Source organism: Salvelinus alpinus, chromosome 20 (assembly GCF_045679555.1).
Source record: "Salvelinus alpinus chromosome 20, SLU_Salpinus.1, whole genome shotgun sequence".
Lineage (NCBI taxonomy): Eukaryota > Metazoa > Chordata > Actinopteri > Salmoniformes > Salmonidae > Salvelinus > Salvelinus alpinus.
The window spans coordinates 48,416,725-48,441,955 of record NC_092105.1 but is presented as its reverse complement, the minus strand read 5'-3'; positions in this window follow the sequence as shown (position 1 = coordinate 48,441,955).

Below are 25,231 nucleotides of genomic sequence, written 5' to 3'. Positions count from 1 at the left end.
ATACTGAGGTATACGTTATTACCGGCATTTTCCGCAGGGGCGTTAATTTTCCACTTTCAAAAAAGGGCTTCATTTGTCTATTGTAGCACTGCACCTGGAGGTATAGCCTACTTTTAAAATCAAGAACAAAGAGAAGTTATTGTGGGTCTGCAAGCCCCATGAAACTTAAATCAGAAATATCTAATCAAATTGCCATTAGTTCCAAAGGCTGCACTTACAGTATAATCTAAACCTTAATGCATGGTTTTATAACATACACTTGTTTCCCCAAGCTATTGTTAAAACACCTTGCTAATGTAATCACCACTGGCATGGATATGCAAATTAACCATCTGCTTAATGTGTCCCCGTGAGTCTCTATTGTGAATGGAGCTGGAGCTGATTGTCTCCATTGTCTGTCTTATCTTATGTCTTCATAGCAGATTGTAGTGGTTTGTTCATCTGCTCAGCATTGGATATTCGCACTCCGGTATTAGTTTGACGAGCAGTGAAGATTTTTGACAGCTGCCATTTTGTCATTGTTAAATTCTGAAAGCATGGGGAGGACCTGTGGCAGACGTAAACTCCATGGTGTATTGTTGTTTTTCTATCAAAGCTGAATAAATTCAATGTTTAAATATCATTCAAATATCAGCTAACAACTGAAATTAATATAAATAATTTGTTCATGGTGTTTGCACATCACTTGGCTCTGTAGCCCCATAGCTACCCCCTTAATGACCAGAGGACAAAGTAGCTTTTACTAATGCTAGGGAACTCACCCCATCCTATTTTGTTGTTTAAAAATGTTAATCCGGTGTAGCAGAGTAAGCCTTGTCCCGACCTGTACTTGAACTAAGTACCCTTTTTAAAACTCTCTAAGCAATGTCCTAGCTAGACTGATGCGACTTATGTGACTCACGGGGCAGGGAGAGTTGTGACTCATTGGTCTGGACAGGAGGCCAATGTAAATGCAATATTCACTAAGAAATTGACATGTTAATTTGTTCTCTCAAATGTATTTTTTTTTTCCTGGGGAGTTGAGAACTGTGATACTTTGATGTGTCAAGTGGAGAGATGTGCAGTCTGGGTTTGACTTTATGAATTTTGAGACGTCTGAGTATAAGTTCATAGAGAAACTCGTTCTCCAAACCTACGATGGCGCTGCTGTAATGGAATGTATCAGCTATTTGTATTTAAATCTAAGTCCCCTCCTGTTCCCTGATTAAGACGTGATGACTACTCCACTCCACTACCTTTGTCAACTTTCTCCTGACATGAACTGAAGCCACGTCTCATGCCCACTCATCCACTTGCACATTGAATGTTTCCCTTCCAAGCAGTGTGAGTAGCCCTATATATTTTATCTCATTCCTGTATGAGAGTCAATCACATACACAATCACATTATTACACATCAATGATTTTACTCCTTGCTTGGACTAACTCATTAGCTCTTTTGTCTTACTGTGCAATGTGTTGTGTTATTGTTTTTTGTCTTCCCAATCAAATCCTGTCCTGCACTGGTCAAGCCTCTGAACACCTCAACTCATGCCTCATACCTTCATTCAATCACTGCTGTTATTCCTTTCCCACACGGTGTAAGTAGCCCTCTCATTCCCATTCCCCATAATATAGTACTATAAATGTCTTTATGAAAATTGGTTTTTGAAAAACACTTTGTTGTCTCCGTGCGTTACGCGCCTATACCGTGGGACTCCCATCCTCCTCAATTGTTCATGTCACCAGCCTCCACTGCTCATTGTACTCCAGACTTCAGAGTCTGGAAAGGCTGTTTTGATGTTAACCTCATTAGGGTATGTGGGACGCCTCATTAACAGCCAGTGAAACTGCAGGGCGCCAAATTCAAAACAACAGATATCCCATAATTAAAATTCCTCAAACATACAAGTATTTTACACCATTTTAAAGATACACTTGTTGTAAATCCAGCCACAGTGTCACGATCGTCGTAACTTTGAGGAAGAGTGGACCAAGGCGCAGCGTGAGAGAAATACATCTTCTTTTATTTAGAGAAGACGAAACACGAAAAACGAACACTTTTACAAAACAAAACAACAAACGACCGTGAAGCTACAAACGTAAGTGCATACACAAGCTACAAACGTTAAACATAGACAATTTCCCACAAAAGCCTACTGCCTATGGCTGCCTTAAATATGGCTCCCAATCAGAGACAATGAATGACAGCTGTCTCTGATTGAGAACCATTCAGGCAACCATAGACTTACCTAGACACCTACACTCAACACAAACCCATACACTCTACCAAAACCCCCTATACCATACAACCACCCCAGACGAGACAACTATACACAAACATCCCCCCTGTCACACCCTGACCTAACCAAAATATTACAGAAAACAAAGATAACTAAGGCAAGGGCGTGACACACAGTGTCCGGTTTCCAAACGGCGTTACGACGAAAGCACACCAAACGATTATGTTAGGTCAGAGCCAAGTCACAGAAAACCACAAAAAGCAGAAATAGAGATAAAATTAATCCCTAACCTTTGATGATCTTCATCAGATGACACTCATAGGCCTTCATGTTACACAATACATGTATGTTTTGTTCGATAAAGTTCATATTTTTATCCAAAAATCTCAGTTTACATTGGCGCGTTATGTTCAGTAATGTTTTGCCTCAAACATCCGGTGATTTTGCAGAGAGCCACATCAATTTACAGAAATACTCATAATAAAGATTGATAAAAGATACAAGTATTAAACATGGAAAAAATCTTTACGGAAAAAGCACACCATACTATAATCTGAGTACAACGCTCAGAGCCCAAATAAGCCATAAAGATATCCGCCATGTTGTGGAGTCAACAGAAGCCAGAAATAGCGTTATAAATATTCACTTACCTTTGATGATCTTCATCAGAATGCACTCCCAGGAATCCCAGTTCCACAATAAATGTTTGATTTGTTTGATAAAGTCCATCATTTATGTCCAAATACATCCTTTTTGTTCGCGCGTTTAGCCCAGTAATCCAAATTCATGACTCACGATCACTAGGTGCAGACGAAAAGTCAAAAAGTTCCGTTACAGTCTGTAGAAACATGTCAAACGAAGTATAGAATCAATCTTTAGGATGTTTTTAACATAAATCTTCAATAATGTTTCAACCGGAGAATTCATTTGTCTTCAGAAATGCAATGGAACTCAAGCTAACATGGTCAGCTCATTGCACTCTGGGAGAGACCTTACTCAATCCCCTCTCATTCACCCTTACTTTACAGTAGAAGCATCAAACAAGGTTCTAAAGACTGTTGACATCTAGTGGAAGCCTTAGGAAGTGCAATATGACCCCATAGACAATGTGTATTCGATAGGCCAAGAGTTGAAAAACTACAAACCTCAGATTTCCAACTTCCTGGTTGGATTTTTCTCAGGTTTTTGAGTTGCCATATGAGTTCTGTTATACTCACAGACATCATTCAAACAGTTTTAGAAACTTCAGAGTGTTTTCTATCCAAATCTACTAATACTATGCATATATTAGCAACTGGGACTGAGTAGCAGGCAGTTTACTCTGGGCACGCTTTTCATCCAAACGTGAAAATGCTGCCCCCTATCCCAAACAGGTTAATTAGGCTAGCATCACTGCACAGCTAGCTAACTAGATAATTTTTTTATGAACTAGTTTCATTGTGAAAAGCAGAAAACACACTCAAACCTCCTAATTTAGTACAAAATGCAGACAACAGACACGTTTCTGATGTGAAATAGTCAATCATTTGACGTTATTACCTTAAGCTAAAAGCTCAGTGCCAAGTTAGCTAGCCAGCTAATGCAATAGTCAAAAGAGACTCTGGAAGTGAGCTGTCACAGTACTGGTTCTTACCAGGAGCTTGTGGAGAACATTGTAGACAGTAAAACGTTGTATAGCATGACATGCATGTCAGTACAGTGGTAGAGAGATACATGATATGGGTACATGACAGTGCTTACAGAGGGTAAACTGGCGTGTTTTTATATTATTCAGGTACATCCCATAGTCCCATAGATGAATGATAGAAGAAAAAAACGACATTCGTTTATACCTGGTGCTAACATACGTCCTTTGTCCTTATCTTTTCCAAATTCTGATTGTGCCCACATTTCTAGACAGGTGTACATGATTAAAAGACACATTGTGATCCAGGGCCGACACCAGAACGAATCATTTGGACAGGCATTCGATTTCCATAAGGAAGCACTTTCGTTTCATGGGAGCTCACATGTGTGCACACGCTCCTATTTATATTTTTTTACTAGAACCGCTGGCCTCGAGGGACCCCCCTTCAAGCTAATTAGCAGCTATTCTGACTGCAATATTCTAACAGTGTAATTCATAATTTCATATCGCACAAATAATTATTTGATTATGAAGGTCTTAGGTAAAATTCTAATATTTAAAATAACACAAAAGCATTTTTATTAGTTTATGTTACTGTAGATTAAAGTTAAAGTGTTAGTGTTCAATAAGTTGTACAAAACAGAAGCATATGTGTTGGAACGCGGAAAGAGATTATTTTTTATAACGACAATTTTTTTTTTTTTAACCCAACCACCAAGATTCACGGTCAGCACAAAAGCAATAATGTCATTATAATTAATATAAGTGTCGATATGACAGCAGGGAAAAATGGTCAATTATTGTCAGCTCTTGCTTACATGGTGTAAGTCTTCACGCAATGGCATCAATTGGAGTATGTCCATGTCACATAAACAACGAAAGCTGGTGAGTTGCTGATAATTGCCCCGTAGCACGGTCACCGGCTTGTTCTATTCAGACGGTGCTGCCCCTTCTCTCTGCTGTCTCACTGTTTCATTTGGTGGCGGCGTGGGCACCTGCTCAGTGTGCACCGTTATGGCTTTTTTGCACTTAGGCCTTGGAGATGTAGATTCAAGTTCAAAATCAAAAGAATAATCACCAGGATGTCACGATTCATTTATTCCCAACAATCTGAGTTGTTTTATATTCAAATGTTGTATCAACACGGACGCAGCATGTGAATCCATTCGTCTTGGACTTCTTATCATTGTAAATTACGCACATTCTCACTGTGTACTCCAAGTAGGCCAGAGTAGACTGATAAGACTGCTTGGATTCGGTGGACTGATGTAGGGTTCATACCATTTTGAGATTATAATTACAATAGAATGTTCCGCACTGTTCTTCATTCACAATTGGTGTCTACATAATTATGCATTGTTCACTTCCCCTTGCTCACCCATTCTCCCCCTTTCTCCGCTATCATAATGTACTTAATTTATTTCATCTGTTATGTCTGTGAAATTAGTTTTGGTATAGTTTATGTTAAGTTTTCGAGGCAATTATTTGGATGATTATCAACTGGCCACAGCACCTTCAACTATCAGGAGAAGGAGCGGAGCAGGTTCTACTGTTCAAAGATGTAACTACTATAGCATCTCACCTGAGAATGCATCCAAGCGAGCGAAACAGCTCTCCTCTGTCTTACTATATGTAGCCCATGTATCTGATCCTGTCTGGACAAAAAGAGTAGGACATGCCATACTCTTTTTGTCCAGACAGAATCAGATACATGGGCTACACATACTGAGACAGAGGGGGCTGTTTCGCTCACTCAGATTATTTATCTTTTTTTCTTTCTGTCGGCGCGCGTTTCAGTTAAATAAATTCTAAATAATTAGATATTTTATTTAGACGGGCAATGAGGTATGGTAGGTCTGCAGGAAATATTACTATAATGGGGGATTTATCATTAAATGGTGGGCAAACACAGAAGTTTATAAGCTAAATAAAATAAAACCCTTGGAAATAGGGGTCTGAGCTGGCAGCTCTGAGTAACGATATTACAATTTACATGTAAGTCAGTCGAGTGAACCATCCCTTCACCGGATGTTTACGCGACAACCAGAATGCATTGTATGGCATCATCAAACATGGTGCAACACATACCTGGCATTTAGCTTATCATTAGCTCATCATAAGTACAATCTTCCCAAAACTATTTTACACAAATCATTTGTGTCCGCTAAAGTCTATGCAAGAATCGGAATGTATGCTTTGTCACCAGTACTTGAAAACATGTGAATAAAACAGTAATTACATTATACTCCATACATATATACTTTGTGCTACTGTAGAAACGACAACACGATATACAGAAACTATAATGATAGCTTAATAAGACACATATTTTGATAGGAATGCACACAAGTCCAAAATTGTTATTAATAAGGAAAACAACAATGAAAGCAATGCGGGTTCCAGCCTGAAAATGTTTGTGCAAGTTGTTTTCTGACTGGAGATGTGCAAATGTCTGCATACTTGATCTGGGGAAACACTGGTGAAGTGCTTGGGCTCTACTCTAAGAGAGAAGTTTGTCAGGCTCAGTGAAGAAATTGTCCTCTGTTATGTTCTGTTAATTACTAATGTCCCCTTTAAGAACAGAGTTTCCTTGGTCATGCCCAGTGTTGCTCTATGTTATTCTTGTACTAACTAGCAGTACCAAATGTGAAGCTCCAGTTCACTTCCTTGTATTCAGAGTCTTTCTTATTATATAAATTAGTAATAAGAGCTAAGACACTACATCAGCAACAGTGAAACAGGCTACTTCTATGTGAATTAATGAGGCGGAACGCATCTCAATTCAAACTGTTTTCAGAAAATAAATTATTTGAAAATAATTTGAAATTGACAATGTGAAACATAAATAGCAGGCTGCCTTGGTTTGAGGGCAGCACGGGTTAACTGTCCTGTTGTGTAACAATCTGTAACGGCTGTCGCTCTCCTCATCCTCGGATGAGGTGAGGAGAGAAGGATCTTCAGACCAAAACGCAGCTTCAGGGAAATAAGCCATCTTTATTATAAATACGACGGCAACACGAAACAAAACAAAACACTTTCAAAACTACAAAAACAAGACGACGTTGAACGAAACCTGAACATGAACTTACTTAACTGAAACGTAAAACTCACGGACAGGAAACAGACTACATCGAAATGAAACAAACCGAAACCAGTCCCGTGTGGCGCAACGACATACACAAACACAGGAGACAATCACCCACAAACAAACAGTGAGAATGCCCTACCTAAATATGACTCTTGATTAGAGGAAAATGCAAACCACCTGCCTCTAATCAAGAGCCATACCAGGTAACCCAAAACCAACATAGAAACAGATAACATAGACTGCCCACCCAAAACACATGCCCTGACCATAAACACATAAAAACAACATAAAACAGGTCAGGACTGTTACAGTACCCCCCCCTCAAGATGCGCACGCCGGGCGCACCAGCACAAAGTCCAGGGGAGGGTCCGGGTGGGCAGTTGACCACGGTGGTGGTTCCGGCTCAGGACGCTGTCCCCATACCACCATAGTCACTCCCCTCCTCTGTCTACCCCTTCTACTGACCACCCTAACACTACCTTCCCCTAAATAAACAGCTAGCACCGGGACAAGGGGCAGCACCGGGACAAGGGGTAGCACCGGGACAAGGGGCAGCACCAGAACAAGGGGCAGCACCAGGATAAGGACCATCACCGGAATAAGGGGCAGCACCGGGACAAGGGGCAGCACCGGGACAAGGGGCAGCACCGGGACAAGGGGCAGCACCGGGACAAGGGGCAACACCGGGACAAGGGGCAGATCCCGGCTGAAGGACTCTGGCAGGTCCTGTTTGGACGGCTCTGGCAGGTCCATGCAGGCTGACGGCTCTCGACGCTCATGGCAGACTGACGGCTCTCTACGCTCATGGCAGGCTGACGGCTCTCGACGCTCATGGCAGGCTGACGGCTCTCGACGCTCATGGCAGGCTGACGGCTCTCGACGCTCATGGCAGGCTGACGGCTCTCGACGCTCATGGCAGGCTGACGGCTCTCGACGCTCATGGCAGGCTGACGGCTCTCGACGCTCATGGCAGGCTGACGGCTCTCGACGCTCATGGCAGGCTGACGGCTCTCGACGCTCATGGCTCTCTGACGGCTCTGGCTGCTCATGGCTCTCTGACGGCTCTGGCTGCTCATGGCTCTCTGACGGCTCTGGCTGCTCATGGCTCTCTGACGGCTCTGGCTGCTCATGGCTCTCTGACGGCTCTGGCTGCTCATGGCTCTCTGACGGCTCTGGCTGCTCATGGCTCTCTGACGGCTCTGGCTGCTCATGGCTCTCTGGCGGCTCTGGCAGATCCTGTCTGGTTGGCGGCTCTGGCAGATCCTGTCTGGTTGGCGGCTCTGGCAGATCCTGTCTGGTTGGCGGCTCTGGCAGATCCTGTCTGGTTGGCGGCTCTGGCAGATCCTGTCTGGCTGACGGCTCTAGCGGCTCCTGTCTGGCTGACGGCTCTAGCGGCTCCTGTCTGGCTGACGGCTCTGTAGGCTCATGGCAGACGGGCGGCTTTGCAGGCTCATGGCAGACGGGCGGCTTTGCAGGCTCATTGCAGACGGATGGCTCAGACGGCGCTGGGGAGACGGATGGCTCAGATGGCGCTGGGTAGACGGATGGCTCAGATGGCGCTGGGGAGACGGATGGCTCAGATGGCGCTGGGGAGACGGATGGCTCAGATGGCGCTGGGGAGACGGATGGCTCAGATGGCGCTGGGGAGACGGATGGCTCTGGCCGGATAATGCGCACTGTAGACCTGGTGCGTGGTGCCGGAACTGGAGGCACCGGGCTAAGGACACGCACCTTCATACTAGTGCGGGGAGCAGGGACAGGGCACACTGTATTCTCAAAGCCTACTCTATCCCTGATGCGTGGTACCGGCACTGGTGACACCGGGCTGAGGACAAGCACATCAGGATTAGTAGGGGGAGAAGATACAGTGGGTTCAGGGCTCTGGAGACGCACAGGTAGCTTAGTGCGTGGACCCGGAACTGGAGGCACCGGGCTAGATACACGCACTACAGGGAGAGTGCGTGGAGGAGGAACAGGGCTCAGGATACGCACTGGTAGCCTAGTGCGTAGTGTAGACACTGTAGGTACTAGGCTGGGGCGGGGAGGTGGTGCCGGAAATACCGGACCGTGGAGGCGTACTGGCACTCTTGAGCATTGAGCTTGCCCAACCTTACCTGGTTGAATACTCCCGGTTGCCCGACCAGTGCGGGGAGGTGGAATAACCCGCACCGGCTATGTAGGCGAACCGGGGAAACCATGCGTAAGGCAGGTGCCATGTATGCCGGCCCGAGGAGACGCACTGGAGACCAGACGCGTTGAGCCGGCCTCATGACACCTGGCTCAATACTCAATCTAGCCCTACCAGTGCGGGGAGGTGGAATAACCCGCACTGGGCTATGCACTCGTACAGGAGACACCGTGCGCTCTACTGCGTAACACGGCGCCTGCCCGTACTCCCGCTCTCCACGGTAAGCCTGGGAAGTGGGCGCAGGTCTCCTACCTGCCCTTGGCCCACTATCTCCTTGCCCCCCCCCAAGAAATTTTTGGGAATTACTCACGGGCTTTTTTGGCTTCCGTGCCAGGCGCGTTCCCTCATAGCTCCGGTTCCTCTCCCAGGTAGCCTCTGCTCTCCTCAATGCCTCCACCTGTTCCCATGGGAGGCGATCCCTCCCAGCCAGGATCTCCTCCCAAGTGTAGCAACCCTTTCCATCCAAAACATCGTCCCATGTCCATTGCTCCTTTCTCTCCTGTCCCTTACTCCGTTTCGTTTTCCCTTGCCGCTTGGTCTTAGCGTGTTGGTGGGTGATTCTGTAACGGCTGTCGCTCTCCTCATCCTCGGATGAGGTGAGGAGAGAAGGATCTTCAGACCAAAACGCAGCTTCAGGGAAATAAGCCATCTTTATTATAAATACGACGGCAACACGAAACAAAACAAAACACTTTCAAAACTACAAAAACAAGACGACGTTGAACGAAACCTGAACATGAACTTACTTAACTGAAACGTAAAACTCACGGACAGGAAACAGACTACATCGAAATGAAACAAACCGAAACCAGTCCCGTGTGGCGCAACGACATACACAAACACAGGAGACAATCACCCACAAACAAACAGTGAGAATGCCCTACCTAAATATGACTCTTGATTAGAGGAAAATGCAAACCACCTGCCTCTAATCAAGAGCCATACCAGGTAACCCAAAACCAACATAGAAACAGATAACATAGACTGCCCACCCAAAACACATGCCCTGACCATAAACACATAAAAACAACATAAAACAGGTCAGGACTGTTACACAATCACACTTTGGAACAGGGAGTGCATTCTGACATCACATGCATAAAGAAACTCATGCTGGAGCAACCATTAGAGCTATCTGGAACTCACACGTGAAACGGTTAAAGATCATACTTTTTTCAAAGTCCACAACTCCTTTCATGCATTTCAATGTAAAATGCATAACATTTGCATTTCTACCTTTTCCCTTTTTGCATATATATTCCAAGTTAATGAAGGCTTATGGCCTCACAAATGTCAATCTGTTTCAATGCATTATAGTTCTAGTACATGCACCACAGTGTTTATTACTTGCCAAAGAAAAATGCAGATCTGTAATGGAAGTAAAATTATTAAAGTAATTTGAGTTATAACGTGGAATTGTTTTAAAAGGTAGTCAGACTTTACTGAAATAAATCAGTTGTCTCCCGCCATGGGTCAACATGCCTCTGAAATGAACTTCTGTGACGCATATGTTTGGTGAAATAGAACAATAAATCAAGTGTATGTGTTTCCTCAACTGGATTAATGTGTCCTGTTTCTGATAGGACCTTGGGGGAAGGCCTTGCGCTTGCAGTCGGAGCATTCTAAGATTGAGAGGACACAGTTTGATCTTGAGGGGAGACTGATAGTCTAGTACTTAACCCCGAGCACCAGATTTATATAGGGGAGCTCGAAATGTCATACGCAACCCTGATTTACTGAATACAAATAGAAGTCTTCAACTTCTTTGTTAAGAATTATTGCCAGTTGTAGAATTGGGCTGGACACATAACCAAACCATCTCCAAGTTGAGGACTGATCCTGCAGATGGAATGATCCTCCAGATTTACTGTCTTCACCAGTTCAGTTTGCACCTGTTATTCTTCTGAGGGATTAAAACATTTAAGAAAAACTAAACACAAGTAATAATGAAGAACATCTTCATGAAATGCAAAAATATCGTAAAGGCAGTTGGCTGATTTTAGCTAAGAATTGTGCTCATTTTTTATTCCCCTGTGAAAAAAGTGGGTGCATACTTTACACTGATGTAAATGCTTATCAAATATTTCTGTAAGCCAACACTAAATCACTGATCATTAACAAAGGTAGCCAGTCACTCTCCTTCATGGACTGATCAGCACTTGAAACTGGAACTCCGGGTAAGGTTTATGTCTGTCTATCAATATACAGTCAGGCTGTGTGTATACAGGCAGGCTAGTGAAATGTGGTTTATACTGAACTCTGCAGAGCTTGAACTCTGCAGTATGGAGATAGCCCCTATTGAGTCGTAACAGCCTGCGTTCATACTGTGGGGAATTTATAGCCCGGCTCACAACAGAGGAATCAATAGGCGATTAGATGGATAGGGACGGTAGGATGTTATCACCTTTAGGGCATTGCTCACACACACACACACACACACACACACACACACAGAGAGAGAGAGAAAAGAAGAGACAGACACAGATAAGAAGAGGGGAGGGATATCTCAATAAAAACACAATAACAGTAGATGAATGTGGAGCAGCAGTCGATGCCAGGTGATGGATCCTGCTGCAGTTTGTTACATACCTGCCTTCTTCTTGCCCTCAAGGGTGCCATTTTAAAGCTGCCAGAAAAACAGCAACATATTCCTGTCGGCTGAGAATACTCAGGAATGATAAATCATGCATTCATAGTTTCCATCCTCCTGGACGAGGAGAGGAAACAGAATGATTGCTGTGCATGGGCAGTTTGGAAAAATAAGAAATTTTGGTGTGGTTTATTTTAATAAATATATGCAAACCTATGTTATGCCCCAAGGTACATCTAATGTTTAAAATCAGCTCAGATGTCAGTATACGCCATCATAAAAATGTATCATCCGCTTCGAGATACAGTGAACTCCAAAAGTATTGGGAAAGCGACAAATTTGTTATTGTTTTGGCTTTGTATTCCAGCACTTTGAATTTGAAATGATTCAATGACAGAGGTTAAAGTGCAGAATGTTAACATTCATTTGAGGGTATTTTCATCTATTTCAGGTGAACCTTTTAGAAATTAGAGCACTTTTTACACATAGGTTCCCATTTTAGGGAACCAATAGTATTGGTACATATTCACTTATATGTGTATTAAACTAGTACAAATTTACAGTTGAAGTCGGAAGTTTATATACACTTACGTTCGAGTCATTAAAACGAGTTTTTCTACCACTCCACACATTTCTTGTTAACAAGCTATAGTTTTGGCAAGTCGGTTAGGACGTCTACTTTGTGCATGACACATATATATATACAGTACCAGTCAAAAGTTTGGACACACCTACTAATTCCAGGGTTTTTCTTTATTTTTACTATTTTCTACATAGAATAATACTAAAGACATCAGAACTATGAAATAAAATGCATGAAATCATGTAGTAACCAAAAAAGTGTTTAACAAAACAAGTGCATTCTCTCAACCAGCTTCATGAGGTAGTCTCCTGGAATGCATTTCAATTCATTTGTGGAATTTCTTTCTTTCTGAATGCCATGGAGCCAATCAGTTGGGTTGTGACAAGGTAGGGGGGGTATACAGAAGATAGCCCTATTTGGGAAAAGACCAAGTCCATATTATGGCAAGAACAGCTCAAATAAGCAAGAGAAATGACAGTCCATCATTACTTTAACTTCTTGTGGCTGCAGAGCAGTATTGAGTAGCTTGGATGAAAAGGTGCCCAGAGTAAACTGCCTGCTCCTCAGTCCCAGTTGCTAATATATGCATAGTATTATTAGTATTGGATGGAAAACACTCTGAAGTTTCTAAAACTGTTTGAATGATGCCTGTGAGTATAACAGAACTCATATGGCAGGCAAAAACCTGAGACACAAATCCAACCAGGAAGTGGGAAATCTGAGGTTTGTAGGTTTTCAACTCATCACCTATCGAATACACAGTGGGATATTGGTCAGTTTGCATTCCTACTGCTTCCATTAGATGTCAACAGTCTGTAGAACCTTATCTGATGCTTCTACTGTGAAGTGGGGCCGAAGGAGACGGGAATGAGTAAGGTCTACCATGAGCTGACCATGCGCGTTCACATGAGAGGGAGCTCTGTTCCATTGTATTTCTGAAGACAATGGAGTTCTCCGGTTGGAACTTTATTGAAGATTTATGTTAAAAACATCCTAAAGATTGATTCAATACATCGTTTGACATGTTTCTACTGACTGTTACGTAACTTTTTGACATTTCGTCTGCTTTTAGTGAACGCACTTCCGGACTTTGGATTTGTTTACCAATCACGCTAACAAAAATAGCTATTTGGACATAAATGATGGACATTACCGAACAAAACTAACATTTCTTGTGGAAGTGGGAGTCCTGGGAGTGCATTCTGACGAAGATCAGCAAAGGTAATGTCAGTCGTGTGTATAGGTGGCAGGGAAATCAGGCGCAGGAGAATCAAACTTAAGGTAATGGAGTTGTTTAATAACAATAAATAAAACATAACTCAAACTATAATAACAATAAAACAAAGTGGGTACGAGGATCCATCGCGCACCAATACAAACAACACGAAACTGAACATCAAACAATCTCTGTTTCCACTCATGTCTTTGTCAGAGGGTTAAATACACAACAGGTAATTAGTGGGATTGAAACCAGGTGTGTAGGAAGACAAGACCAATGGAAAATGAAAAATTGATCAATGATGGCTAGAAGACCGGTGACGTCGCCCGCCGAGCACCGCCAGAACAAGGAGAGGCTTCGACTTCGGCAGAAGTCGTGACAGGTAAGTGAAGATTTATAATGCTATTTAAAACTTTTGTTGACTCCACAATTTGGCTGGTAACTGTATGGCTTCCTTTTTTGGCTGAACGCTGTTCTCAGATTATTGAATATTGTGCTTTTGCCGTGAAGCTTTTTTGAAATCTGACACAGCGGTTGCATTAAGAACAAGTGTATCTTTAATTCTATCTAAAACATGTATCTTTCATCAAAGTTTATGATGAGTATTTCTGTTATTTGATGTGGCTCTGCAATTTCTCCGGATATTTTGGAGGCATTTCTGAACATGGCGCCAATGTAAACTGAGGTTTTTGGATATAAATATGAACTTTATCGAACAAAACATATATGTATTGTGTAACATGAAGTCCTATGAGTGTCATCTGATGAAGATCATCAAAGGTTAGTGATTAACTTCTTGCCGCACGGATCCCTTTAGCGGGATCATTTTCGTAAACAACCGCTGATTTGAAGAGCGCCAAATTCAAAAATAATACTAAAAATATTTAGAATCGTGAAATATACCAAAACACAGCTTAGCTTGTTGTTAATCCACCTATCGTGTCAGATTTTGAAAATATGCTTTACAGCGAAAGCAATCCAAGCGTTTGTGAGTTTATCAATCACGAGAAAAAACAGTAAGAACAGCCAGCCCCAAATTAGCTTGGTCACGAAAGTCAAAAAGCAATAAAATTAATCGCTTACCTTTGATAATCTTCGAATGTTTGCACTCACGAGACTCCCAGTTACACAATAAATGTTATTTTTGTTCGATAAAGATTAGTTTTATAACCAAAAACCGCCATTTGGTTTGCGCGTTATGTTCAGAAAACCACAGGCTCGTTCCGGTCCTGAAAGGCAGACGGAAATTCCAAAAGTATCCGTAATGTTCGTAGAAACATGTCAAACGTTTTTTATAATCAATGCTCAGGTTGTTTTTAACATACATAATCGATAATATTTCAACCGGACGGTAACCTATTCAATACTACAGAGAAAGAAAATGTCGAGCTTCATCTCTCGCGTGCAGGAACTAATCAAAGGACACCTGACGCGTTTTGAAAAATCTCGCTCATTTTTCAAAATAAAAGCTTGAAACTATGTCTAAAGCCTGGTCACAGCCTGAGGAAGCCATTGGAAACGGAATCTGGTTGATACCCCTTTAAATGGAGGAGGCGCAGGCAACGGAACAGGGATTTTTCCAAATAAAAGGCGCTTCCGGGTTGGATTTCCTCAGGTTTTCGCCTGCAAAATCAGTTCTGTTATACTCACAGACAATATTTTGACAGTTTTGGAAACTTTAGAGTGTTTTCTATCCTAATCTGTCAATATGCATATTCTAGCATCTGGACCTGAGAAATAGTCCGTTTCCCTTGGGAATGGTATTTTTCCAAACATAAAAATCCTGCCCCCTAGCTGAAAGAAGTTAATTTTATCTCTATTTCTACTTTTTGTGTTTCCTGTCTTTGGCTGGAAAAATGGCTGTGTTGTTCTGTGATTTTGCAGTGACCTAACATAATCGTTTGTGGTGCTTTCGCTGTAAAGCCTTTTTGAAATCGGACACTGTGGTGGGATTAACAAGAAGTGTATCTTTAAAATGGTGTGAAATACTTGTATGCTTGAGGAATTTTAATTATGAGATTTCTGTTGTTTGAATTTGGCGCCCTGCACTTTCACTGGCTGTTGTCATATCGATCCCATTAACGGGATTGCAGCCCTAAGAATTAAGACATGAAGGTCAGTCAATACAGAACATTTCAAGAACTTTCAAAGTTTCTTCAAGTGCAGTCACAAAAACTATGAAGCGCTATGATGAAACTGGCTCTCATGACGACCTCCACAGGAAAGGAAGACCCAGACTTACCTCTGCTGCAGAGGATAAGTTCATTAGAGTTACCAGCCTCAGAAATCGGCAATTAACTGCACCTCAGATTGCAGCCCAAATAAATGCTTCACAGAGTTCAAGTAACAGACACATCTCAACATCAACTGTTCAGAGGAGACTGCGTGAATTAGGCCTTCATGGTCAAATTTCGACAAAGAAACCACTACTAAAGGACACCAATAATAAGAAGAGACTTGCTTGGGCCAAGAAACACGAGCAATGGACATTAGACAGGTGGAAATCTGTTCTTTGGTCTGATGAGTCCAACATTTTTATTTTTGGTTCCAACTGCCGTGTCATTGTGAGATGCAGAGTAGGTGAACAGATGATCTCTGCATGTGTGGTTCCCACTTTGAAGCATGGAGGAGGAGGTGTGATGGTGCTTTGCTGATGACACTGTCTGTGATTTATTTAGAATTCAAGGCACACATAACCAGCATGGCTACCACAGCATTCTGCTATGATACGCCATCCCATCTGGTTTGCGCTTAGTGGGACTATCATTTGTCTTTTAACAGGACAATGACCCCAAACACACCTCCAGACTGTGTAAGGCCTTTTTGACCAAGCATGGAGTGCTGCATTCGATGACCTGGCCTCCACAGTCAACCAACCTCAACCCAATGTATATGGTTTGGGAGTAGTAGGACCGCAGAGTGAAGAAAAAGCAGCCAACACGTGCTCAGCATATGTGGGAACTACTTCAAGACTGTTGGAAAAGCATTCCTCATTAAGCTGGTTGAGAGAATTCCAAGAGTGTGCAAAGCTGTCATCAAGGCAAAGGGTGGCTACTTTGAAGAATCTAAAATATGTGTTGATTTGTTTAACTCCTTTTTGGTTACTACATGATTCCAAATGTGTTATTTCGTAGTTTTCATTTCTTCAGTATTATTTTACAATGTTGAAAAGAGTAAAAATAAAGAAAAAACCCTTGAATGAGTAGGTGTGTGCAAACATTTGACTGGTACTGTATATGAAAATATAAAAATAGGAGCACAATGCTTTATCGTTGGCTTTTTAACAGAAAAGTGTAGCAATCGACTAGGAATGATTTGAAGATCGACCAGTTGATTGTGATCAATAGGTAGATGACCACGGGTGTAAAGGAACCACAGCGGAGTGAACATAACCGACAGCTGTTGCTTCACAGAAATGGAGTAGCCTTCAGTGACCTGCATCATTTCTCCCATGCAGCTCACACCTGCCAATCCTTGATGACATACCCCAACACAAAGATACACACCATTAACACTTACAGTATATGATGAAAAGGTGGTGTATGAAAAAATGTAGAGCTGTTTCATTCTTCATTCCCATTGTGTGTGTGTGTGTGTGGGGCGGGCGAGAGTGTGTGAGTGTGTTTAATGCTTGTGTGTGTGTGTGTGTGTGTGTGTGTGTGTGTGTGTGTGCACACAATCACCAAGAGCTGGCAGGTGCGAGCCACAAATGAGGCCACTGACTGAAGGCTATTCTTTGTGCCCAAGCTTGTCCCAATTTATATTCTCTCACTGTCCAATCTCAACCCTTTCACTTTGACAGACACTTCGGCCCACTTTACTTGTCTGCTCTATAATTAAGTGTCATATGACCATCTCCACCAGCCTAGAATGTATTCTTTAGGGTGGATGTACCTCAGAGAAGTAAAGGGTCTGTTTAAAAACACCATAAGCAATGGCTGAGATGCACTGGTACTCTTGGTTGTAAGATTCAGGGCACTGGACACAGCAAAAAGGATTGTGACAGTGGATGAATAATAATGATGACACTAGATGTAACGGGTGTCTAGATCTTCCTCCTCCTCGGACGAGGAGAGGAGAGAAGGATCGGAGGACCAAAATGCAGCGGGTTGTGAATACATCATGAATTTATTTAAAGACGAACACGAACACGAAAAACACTTGGAAAATTACAAAACGACGTAGACTGACCTAAAACATGAGAACTTACATATAACATGAAGAACGCACGAACAGGTACAGACTACAACTAACGAACGAACAAACCGAAACAGTCCCGTGTGGTGCATAGACACAGACACGGAAGACAATCACCCACAAACAAACAGTGTGAACAGCCAACCTATATATGGTTCTCAATCAGAGGAAAACGTCAAACACCTGTCCCTGATTGAGAACCATATAAGGCTAATTACAAGTGACCTAAACATAGAAACACAAAACATAGAATGCCCACCCCAACTCACGCCCTGACCAACTAAACACATACAAAAATAACATAAAACAGGTCAGGAACGTGACACTAGAGAAGTAATATAGTAGTAGAATTCATGCAAATGTAAGAAAAGGTAGTGGGTGTGGTGAAAGTTGTGAAATGGTCTAACTCATAATAAGACCTCGTGAACGTAGTGGTGTAGTATCTGTTACAGCAGCACTCTAGACGTCCCAGCAATGCGTTTTAAACTCAGACAAAATGTCAAGAGGAATAATTCTGAGTGTATAATTTTTTTTTAAATCAACACGTATACAGTATAATGTAGTATCAATATTTGTTTGATCCAACTCTCCTGAGAACCGGGATATAACATCAAATAATGTAATGTAAGAATAATTTTTTTTTTAATTCAAAAGGTGCAGGAGTCTGAACAGTGTGGCTCCATGACTGGGGTGGGCTGACCCATGTACTCACGCACACAGAGACACACACGTCTTGATTTCAAAAGAAAATCCATCAATAGAGTGCCAGCCTCTAACAACACTTACTGCAATTCAAAATTAGATCCATGCATCACAAGGTTAAGTATTGATTTGTCAGACTGTAAACTTGGCGTTCTTTTAAATCACTCTACTTATAGTGGAACTGGCAGCGCTTTAACTACTTTGCAAATATGAAACAGACAATCATAATATAAGTCAAACATATCAAATTCCCAGTTTATTCTACAAAACCAACTTTAAAAGAGGTTAATAATAGGTTATATTTGACTCAACATTCCATGACGTACACTAAGGAAATGTAGGCCGAATAGATGGATGCAGTTAAATGCATGATTAAAATACAGTTGAAGTTGGAAGTTTACATATACCTTAGCCAAATACATTTAAACTCAGTTTTTCACAATTCATGACATTTAATCCTAGTAAAAATGACCTGTCTTAGGTCAGTTAGGATCACCACTTTATTTTAAGAATGTGAAATGTCAGAATAATAGTAGAGAGAATTATTTTTTTCAGCTTTTATTTCATTCATCACATTCCCAGTGGGTCAGAAGTTCACATACACTAAATCAGTATTTGGTATCATTGCCTTTAAATTGTTTAACTTGAGTCAAACGTTTTGGGTAGCTTTCCACAAGCTTCCCACAATACATTGGGTGCATTTTGGCCATTGCTCCTGACAGAGCTGGTGTAACTAAGTCTGGTTTGTAGGCCTCCTTGCTTGCACACATTTTTTCAGTTCTGCCCACACATTTTCTACAGGATTGAGGTCAGGGCTTTGTGTGATGGCCACTCCAATACCTTGACTTTGTTGTCCTTAAGCCATTTTGCCACAACTATGGAAGTATGCTTGGGGTCATTGTCCATTTGGAGGACCCATTTACAACCAAGCTTTAACTTCCTGACTGATGTCTTGAGATGTTGCTTCAATATATCCACATAATTTGCCATCCTCATGATGGCATCCATTTTGTGAAGTGCACCAGTCCCTCCTGCAGCAAGGCACCCCCACAACATGATGCTGCTTCACGGTTGGGATGGTGTTCTTCGGCTTGCAAGCTTCCCCCTTTTTCCTCCAAAGATAATGATGGTCATTACGGCCAAACAGTTGTATTTTTGTTTATTCAGACCAGAGGACATTTCTCCAAAAAGTACGATCTTTGTCCCCATGTGCAGTTGCAAACCATAGTCTGATATTTTTTGGGCGGTTTTGTAGCAGTGGCTTCTTCCTTGCTGAGCAGCCTTTCAGATGATGTCGATAAAGGACTTGTTTTACTGTGGATATAGATACTTTTGTACCTGTTTCCTCCAGCATCTTCACAAGGTCCTTTGCTGTTGTTCTGGGATTGATTTGCACTTTTCGCACCAAAGTACGTTCATCTCTAGGTGACAGAAAGCGTCTCCTTCCTGAGCGGTATGACGGCTGCGTAGTCCCATGGTGTTTAAACTTGCGTACTATTGTTTGTACAGATGAACGTGGTACCTTCAGGCGTTTGGAAATTGCCCCCAAGGATGAACCAGACACGTGGAAGTCAAATTTGTTTTCTGAAGTCTTGGCTGATTTCTTGTGATTTTCCCATGATGTCAAGCAAAGAGGCACTGAGTTTGAAGGTAGGCCTTGAAATACATCCACAGGTACACCTCCAATTGACTCAAATTATGTCAATTAGCCTATCAGAAACTTCTAAAGCCATGACATAATTTTCTGAAATTTTCCAAGTTGTTTAAAAGGCGCAGTCAACTTAGTGTATTTCAACTTCTGACCCACTGGAATTGTGATACAGTGAGTTATACGTGAAATAATCTGTCTGTAAACAATTGATTGAAAAATTACTTGTGTCATGCACAAAGTAGACGTCCTAACCGACTTGCCTAAACTATAGTTTGTTAACAAGACATTTGTGTAGTGGTTGAAAAACGAGTTTTAATGACTCCAACCTAAGTGTATGTAAACTTCCGACAGAAATCCATTCAGGTGTATTTTGTGGCTTTTGGCGAATCTGTTCTAAAAATGTGAAAATGACCATATCTAAGTGCTCGCTTCTCAGATTTCTTTTAAATGTCATATTCTTCCAGGGGGTGTACAGTATATGAACAGATTTTAATAAGATTTCATGTTGCTAAAATGCTGTCAGTTCCACTTTAAGCTTTTCCTTCTCCCTCCTCCTGGGCTCCATAACACTCATAACTCATTTTTCATGGGAAGGTTTTCGGGGCATTACCATATTCCCAAGAGAGAACATCTTTGTAAAATTACCTTGCATTTCAGTTACAAAGTCATTAGAGGGATAATGGCAGAGAGTGGAACAAATATTTTCTTCTGCAAAATATGCTAATGTTTCGTTGTGAGCTACCACTGCTGCCAACCCACAGAAAGCTTTACATTTTTTATGCTATGCTTCCTGCATCCTTAAAATTATCCTCTCTTCTGCAATCCTTCAATTGTCACACCTGTTTTGGAGAGACGTTGACGCTAAAGTGAGAGGCACTCTCACAGACAGACGTACACACACACACTCACACAAATATTCAACTATTTAGCCTGATAGTCAATAAATGTTCATCTAAAAAGGAGCATACACATTGTGTCTGCATACACACATCAATACCACAAGCGCAATAGCATGCACTGTGCCTTACACATCCACAGACGAGCAACACAACATAATCAATCAGTCAAAGGAAAGGCCAACCAATCTGAGTCTGATTGAGAACAAACAGATGCTTCGGGTCTAAAAGGGCAGAAACCAGAGGAAACTAAACGTCAGGTGTGCTTAAAGCATCTAAAGAAAGAGCCCCAGAAGCTCTGTGAAAAATGTGAACAAATCTTCCTTCCATTAGATCAGACACAGGTAGGCCGACACCCAAGAGGGAGTCACCAATCAATACGGGAATGGTAAAACAAGGCTGGACCGGGTTACATGAGAGGAAATAGCGAGCCGGTGAACTGCTGAAATGCAGCCAGCTCACTAAGGCATGACTGTGAGAAGTATGGTCTGGAATAAAGCATCCCCATCCGTCAATGATCTGGTTGAACAAATGGAACAGGCAACCATTTTGCTTTGACACATACAGCATAATTGGTGACTAGTCCAATGAGGAAAACTATGGATTGATACAGATGGAGTTACAGTGAAAGAGCAGATAAGAGGGAGAGAGTGAACAATATCTCTGAGGTGTGTAATAGGGTAAAGATGAGAGCATGTAAAGCCTTGTGACCTCTTGGCCAGTGCCTTGTTTACAATCTCTGCTAATCAGTGCTTTGATGGAGGACCACAGTGGACTTTGTAGGAAAGCCTCCATGGAAGGACCACTACGAGAGGTGTCCTACCGGAGACTCAATAAATTATTAAATTGATCAGTATCAAGTGATTTGATTTATTAGGATCTCCATTAGCCGACGCCAATGGCAACAGCAAGGCTTACTGGCATCCAACACATAATGAACAAAACATTAGAGACAAAAGACATTGCAGTAACACTTTACCTTCAGTGTACATGAATGTATATGTAACTAAATAGTAATGAATGTATTTATAACATAGAAGTTACATGTAATGACTATATAAATACTATATAATTAAAAATCAGCTTGTCTGAGGTAATTCCACATGTATAATTACTTGTGATTTATGTATATGTAAATACAAGATGTCTTCTTCCAAATGCAACTAACAGGTTCTGTAATTACACTTTTGCAGTCTCCTGTGTAGCACCGTGTTAACGATGTATCCTAATATGTAACCTTGTTATATGTACACTACCGGTCAAAAGTTTAAGAACGCCTACTCATTCAAGGCTTTTTCTTTATTTTTACTATTTTCTACATTGTAGCATAATAGTGAAGACTTCAAAACTATGAAATAACACATATGGAATCATGTAGTAACTAAAAAATTGTTAAACAAATCAAAATATATTTTATATTTGAGATTCTTTAAATAGCCACCCTTTGCCTTGATGACAGCTTTGCATACTCTTGGCAAACGACAGGTCAAGGCGGGCAGGCAAATGACAGGTCAAGGCAGGCAGGGGTCGATAATCCAGAGTAGTGGGGCCAAGGTACAGGACGGCAGGCAGGCAGAGGTCAAAACCAGGAGGACGAGAAAAAGAGAAACTGGGGAAAAGCAGGAGCTGAGACAAAACGCTGGTTGACTTGAACAAACAAGACAAACTGGCAGATGGGCGGCACCTGGAGGGGGGGAGACAAAACACAAGGACAGGTAAAACAGATCAGGGCGTGACAATTTCCATATTATTTGGCTTAAAAGATGTTCTGCATTGTATGTGAGAGCAATGTATTTACAATGGATATGCATGTAACTATAATGTCCCTACCCAAGAGAAACTTAATGTAAAGTGAAACATATATTGGTATAACCTTTGTAAATACTATGGACCTGCCTATGAAAATGCAAGACTTGTCCCGAAGCCACTCATTGTATTGGCTCTGTGCTTAGGGTCATTGTCCCATTTGAGGGTGAACCTTCGCCCCAGTCTGAGGTTTTGAGCACTCTGGAGCAGGTTTTCATTAAGGATCTCTCTGTATTTTGCTCCGTACTTTCCCTCAACTCCTGACTAGTCTCCCAGTCCCTGCCTCTGAAAAACATCCTTACAGCATGATGCTGCCATCACCATGCTTCACCGTAGGGATGGTGCCATGTTTCCTCCAGACATGACGCTTGGCATTCAGGCCAAGGAGTTCAATCTTGGTTTCATCAGACCAGAGAATCTTGTTTCTCATGGTCTGAGAATCTTTAGGTGCCTTTTTGGCAAACTCCAAAACGGGCTGTCATGTGCCTTTTACTGAGGAGTGGCTTCCGTCTGGCCACTCCTCAGTAAAGGCCTGATTGGTAGAGGGCTGCAGAGATGGTTGTCCTTTTGGAAGGTTCTCCCATCTCCACAAAGGAACTCTGGAGCTCTGTCAGAGTGAACATCAGGTTCTTGGTCACTTTCCTGACCAAGGCCCTTCTTCCCCAATTGCTCAGTTTGGCCGGACGGCAAGCTCTACGAATAGTCTTGGTGGTTCCAAACATCTTCCATTTAAGAATGATGGAGGCCACTGTGTTCTTGGTGACCTTCAATGCTACAGAAATTTTTTGGTACCCTTCTGTGCCTCAAAACAATCCTGTCTCGGAGCTCTACGACAATTCCTTCGACCTCATGGCTTGGTTTTTGCTCTGACATGCACTGTGAACTGCGGGACCAACCTTATATAGACAGGCTCTGTGTGTAGTTAACCGACCCACTCTGCTCATTCATTGCCATTTTACCTGTTGTTGTTGTCTTAGCTGATTAGCTGTTGTTGTCTTGCCCATTGTTGTCTTAGCTAGCTCTCCCAATCAACACCTGTGATTGCTTTATGCCTCGCTTTATGTCTCTCTCAAATGTCAATATGCCTCGTATACTGTTGTTTAGGATAGTTATCATTGTTTTAGTTTACTGCGGAGCCCCTAGTCCCACACTACATGCCTCAGATACCTCCTTTGCCTCACCTCCCACACATGCGGTGACCTCACCCAGTATAACCAGCGTGTCCAGAGATGCAACCTCTCTTATCATCACTCAGTGCCTGGGCTTACCTCCACTGTAACCACACCCCACAATACCCCTGCCTGCACATTATGCCCTGAATCTATTCTACCACGCCCAGAAATCTGCTCCTTTTATTCTCTGTCCCCAACGCACTAGACGACCAGTTTTTATAGCTTTTAGCCGTACCCTCATCCTACTCCTCCTCTGTTCCTCGGGTGATGTGGAGGTTAACCCAGGCCCTCCGTGTCCCCAGGCACTCATATTTGTTGACTTCTGTAATCGAAAAAGCCTTGGTTTCATGCATGTTAACATCAGGAGCCTCCTCCCTAAGATTGTTTAACTCACTGCTTTAGCACACTCCGCCAACCCCGATGTCCTTGCCGTGTCTGAATCCTGGCTTAGGAAGGCCACCAAACATTCTGAGATTTCCATACCCAACAACATTTTCCGTCAAGATAGAACTGCCAAAGGGGGAGGAGTTGCAATCTACTGCAGAGATAGCTTGCAAAGTTCTGTCATACTTTCCAGGTCTATGCCAAAGCAGTTCGAGCTTCTAATTTGAAAAATTAATCTCTCCAGAAATGAGTCCCTCACTGTTGCCACCTGTTATAGACCCCCCTCAGCTCCCAGCTGTGCCCTTGACACCATATGTGAATTGATTGCCCCTCATCTATCTTCAGAATTCATTCTGTTAGGTGACCTAAACTGGGATATGCTTAACACCAATACCCTCAATCTCACACAAATTATCAAGGAAACCATCAGGTACAACCCTAAATCTGTAAACATGGGCACCCTCATAGATATTATCCTGACCAACTTGCCCTCCAAACACACCTCTGCTGTTTTCAACCAGGATCTCAGCGATCACTGCCTCATTGCCTGCATCCGCTATGGGTCCGCGGTCAAACGACCACCCCTCATCACTGTCAAATGCTTCCTAAAACACTTCTGCGAGCAGGCCTTTCTATTCGACCTGGCCCGGGTATCCTGGAAGGATATTGAGTTCATCCTGTCAGTCAAGAATGCCTGGTTGTTCTTTAAAAGTAATTTCCTCATCATCTTAAATAAGCATGCCCCTTTCAAAAAATGTAGAACTAAGAACAGATATAGCCCTTTGTTCACTCCAGACCTGACTGCCCTTCACCAGCACAAAAACATCCTGTGGCGGACTGCAATAGCATCCAATAGTCCCCGCGATATGCAACTTTTCAGGGAAGTCAGGAACCAATACACGCAGTC